General features: G+C 35.6%; 1 non-coding gene across 1 annotated transcript; it reads left to right on the forward strand.

Annotated features, from left to right (window-relative positions):
• The first annotated feature begins 1419 nt into the window (after positions 1-1419).
• On the forward strand, positions 1420-1526 carry LOC126010564 (U6 spliceosomal RNA). Its single transcript, XR_007496587.1, has one exon. It is a non-coding gene; the product is annotated as a U6 spliceosomal RNA (small nuclear RNA).
• Positions 1527-4620: the final 3094 nt, after the last annotated feature.

The following is a 4620-nucleotide window of genomic DNA, read 5'->3' on the forward strand; positions in this document are numbered from 1 at the left end:
CCACGTAAAACATACCAGTACCTCAACCTTCACCAGAAGTATCTGCTTCCTTTCACCATTGCCACAGTACCTCGATTATATTCCAGTTCTCTGTTGCTTTCCTCTTCCTCTAAGTAAAATTCTTATTAATGTACAGATTATCAATTTCTGTTGCCTTTGAAAATTCACTATTCTCTACTATGTTTCTTCCTATTCCATATATAAGAGAAACCATTCTGTGTTGATAGCTCACTTTAATGTTTTGGATTCTATCACAAATGAATTTCCTAATTTCCAGTTTTTCTGATTATTTTGATACTAGAGCGATTTTGAAAATATTTTTTAGTTCCCCTATTAATTATTGTTTATAATAAACATTTACTGCAGTTCTTGACATTTCTGTTTTTATTATGGCATCTGCATATAGTTATAGTTTAACTTCTTCCTTTCCAATTTGAAGATCATTTAGGTTCTTTTCTTGTCAGAATTTCAAATGGAGGGGGAAATAATGGAGGGTATCAAGACCAAGCAGTCATATGAACATTGAGTAGAAATAAAAAAAATTGATCAGACTTAGACAACAAATCCAGAGCCCACAACAACAGAATCTATACCCAATTTATAACACGCTAGACACAGAGGGGACCACTTATAGTAGCAGCCCGGGGAGTAAAAGAGGGGACTATGGAATGTATGCTGGGAGCACGGGTGAAGGGAGGACAACATTGTGGTGGGAATGCCCCTGATTTAATGTCACTATGTACCTAAAATATTACTGTGAAAGATGTGTAATCCACTTTGGTCAAAATAAAAATAAAAAAAGAAATATTTTCAAAGCATGTTTGCACATCCTTGTCTTATTCCTAATTTTATTTTATTTTTAATGGATTATTTGTTGTTTGTTTTGAGGCTATACTAAGTGGTGCTCAGTATTTACTCCAGGTCTTGTGATTAGGGATCACTCCTTATTAGATTTAAAGGACCATATGGACTGCCAGGGTTCCAACTTGCCACAAGCAAGGCAAGCACACTGCCCACTACACTTTCTCTAGAGCCCTTGTTCCTAATTTTAAAGGAAAAGTCTGGATTGTTTGCTTTTTCTCTTGTTTGTTCTTATTTCTTGCCATTAGTTATTATATTGAATATAATTTTGATATATATAGCTTCAGAAGTTGAGATACATTATCTCAATATCTAGTCTAGGAGTTGTATAATCGCTAACATTCTTTATCATTTTGCTAAATGCTTGCTATATGTCTATTAAAATAATCACTTAAGTTTTTCCTTTTTATTAAAAGGTTATATCACATTCATTGATTTAAATTACATAAGATGAATCCTTATATTTATGAAACAAATCATTTGATTGGAATATGATTCTCTTAGTATTTTGAATATTTTTGTATTTGTGCTCATCAGAAATACCATTTTAAATTTTTCGTGCTCGCTTTGGTAGCACATATACTAAAATTGGAACGATACAGAGAAGATTAGCATGGCCCCTGCACAAGAATGACACCCAAATTTGTGAAGAAATACCATTTTAAATTTTTCTATTTTTTTCTTTGTTTTATAATTTTTATTGAGAATGGTGTGAATTACAAGTCTTTCACAGTTATATTTAAGGTACATAGTGACAGTGAATTAGGGCAATTCCCACCACCAGTGTTTACCTCCCTCCTCCATAGTTCCCAGCATGCATTCCATACCTCCACCCTTAGCCCCCTGGACTGCTATTGTAACAGGTTCCTTTCGTGTATGGCTTGTTGTAATTTGGGTCTCTGATTCTATTGTCATTAACTTTGAGTTAGGTATTTAGGTCTGGTCATTTTTTATTTCTACTCAGTGCTCATGAGACTGCTTTGCCCCTGGTACCATTCACCTTTCTTTTTTTTCCAATTTTAGGAAGACAAAGAAATATGATGCAGAAGAAGATGATTCATTATCTATGGTTCTGTTAAAAACAAAACGAAAGTGGGCTGGAACCCCGGTCTAGAAGCTATAAATATAAATTTAAAAGAAGAAAAGAAGTGGGGGCTGATGTGGCAAGGCTTTTTGTTTTGTTTTGCATAGGCACAGTAAGTATTGAGGAAATTAGAAAGGAAATTCCCTTGGCCTAGGTGATACGAGGTTTCTCCACCCTTGAAGCATACTGTCATGATAGTCTTAGTGGATTGAGATCCAGGGTACATTTTCATCCTACACCATGGTCTTATTGAGTCTGGAAATGGTTTGCAGCAATAAAGGATCAGGTAGTGTCCTCAAGTTGGGAGTCCCTCTGGAGCAGAATTTGATAGTATGGGGAGGTGGGAAGAAAAGAGCTGCAAAAAATGAGTTACAAGAGTGGTGGTTGAAGCTTCTTGCCAGGGTGAGAGATGGAAGCCTGGCAGGGTGTCTTTTTGCTTTGGGAGCCGGGTGCTGGGGAGATGGCCTTAGTTCCCAATGAGTTAAGAACTGCGTGGAAAGAGAGTTAAATAGGGAGAGATAACTGATCAAGATTGAGAGGATGAGAGGATAGAAAGAGTTCATAACAGGTGGGAAGAGGAGGGATAATATATAACAGAGGATATATAAAATATAGGCATGAATTATTTGCAATGTGGTTTAAGCAAACATAGAGGATTCCACTGCATACAAACTCATGCCCACTTATAGAAAGACATTAGAGATCTATTCACAGATTGTAGTTGGAGGCCTGACCCTTATGGGATGGGTCAGAGCATGTAAGAAATATTGAAAAAAATAGGTAGATATTTAAAATTAAGAGGAAAAAGGTAAAGAAAAATAAATAAATAAATTGGCTAGCATATCAGAGGGGAAAAGTTTTCTAATTTCTAGGCACTTTATCAATGGCATGAGTGAACTTTGCTAAATGAAGCATTTGGGCTTAACTTGTGCATGGAGCATTTTAGGCTAAACATAATTTTTATGTCTAGAGTACTAAACAATATAAACAGGGGCCAGTTCACTGTCCCTCAGACCATTGGAGGGTCTGATTATAGTAAAAACAAAACTTATGAACAAATTCTTATGCACACTGCATATATCTTATTTTACAATGAAGAAACAAAACAGATACAAATACAATATGTGGCCCGCAGGCCATAGTTTGAGGACCACACCATACTGATAGTAAGCATTGCAGCAGAAGTCCTTGGCATCTAATCATATTTTGCATCTGATTCTGTGGATAAAAACATTAGAACATTAGTATAGGCCTTTGTAGTGAGAGGTTGACCGAACACCTGTTCAATCTAAACAGCTGTTTCCGTTTTTGCAATGTTTTGGAAGAGCCTGAGGATCAATGGTAGTAAATCTTTTCTGAATGTTTGGTAGAATTCAACTGTAAAACCATCTGGTCCTGGTATTTTATTCTTGGGGAGTTTCTTAATTACTGTTTCAGTTTCCTTAGATGTGATTGGCCTGTTTAGGCTTTCCACTACTCCTTATTATGTCTCAGGAAATGATATTTTTTTCAGTAATCTGTCCATTTCTTCTGGGTTCTCTAACTTAACTTAGCACAATTATTCAAAATAAGCTCTCATGATGTCTTGGATTTGTTGAGGTTCTGTTGTAATCTCTCTCCTTTCATTTGTGCTCTGATTTATTTGGGTGTTTTCCCTTTTTTTTTTTTTTCTCTGTGATTCTTTCCAGTGGTTTGTCTATTTTGTTTCTTTTGAAAAACCAGATCCTTGTCTCATTGATTCTTTGATTTATTTCCTTTGTTTCTGTGTTATTTATTTCTTCTCTGGGTTTGTTTGCTGCTGGTTTTCCAGATATTTATGGTGTTCCTTTAAGCTGTTGATTTTATAATTTCCTATGTCCTAATAGAGGCCTGTATTGCTATGAGTTTCTCCCTAATTAATGTTTTTATTGTGTCCCTTTGATTTTGCCAATTTTTCTTCATTGTCATTCCTCTTAAGACATTTTTTTATTTCTTTTTTGATTTTCTCTCTGATCCAGTTTAACAGTATGTTGTTTAGTCTCCAGGTGTTAGATTTTCTCCATATCTTCTTTTTACGGTCAATCTTGAGCTCTGTTGCTTGTGATCTGATAGTGTGGCTTGGTATAATTCTTATATTTGTGATTTTATGTAAGTTACATTTGAGTCCTAAGAAGGGGTCTATTCAAGAAAAGGTTCCACATGCACTTAAGAATAATGTGTGTTCTACTTTCTGAGGATGGAGGTTCCTGTATAAATTCCTTTCTCCTAGTTCTTCTAGTATTTCTTTTAGGGCTCTTATGTTTGCTAATGTTCTGCCTAGGGGATCTGTCTAGTGGAGATAATGGTTAGTTGAAATTTCCAAGTACTATCACATTTCTGTCCATATGTTTTTACAGGTTGCTTTTTTTTTTTTAATCAAAAGCCTTACATTATTTGCTTGCTCTACATTTGGTGCATAAATATTGATAAAAGTTAGTACTTTTTTTTTGGTGTTTGAGCTACACCTGGTGATGCTCAGGGGTTACTCCTTGGCTATGCGCTCAGAAATTGCTCCTGATTTAGGGGGCTAACTGAGGTCTGTCCTGGGTCATTCTTGTGTAAGGCAAATGCCCTATTGTTGCACTACAGCTCCAGCCCTGAGTTAGTACTTCTTGATCTATTGTTCCCCTGATTTAAAAGTAGTGACCATATTTTTC

This window comes from Suncus etruscus, chromosome 5 (assembly GCF_024139225.1).
Source record: "Suncus etruscus isolate mSunEtr1 chromosome 5, mSunEtr1.pri.cur, whole genome shotgun sequence".
Taxonomy (NCBI): Eukaryota; Metazoa; Chordata; class Mammalia; order Eulipotyphla; family Soricidae; genus Suncus; species Suncus etruscus.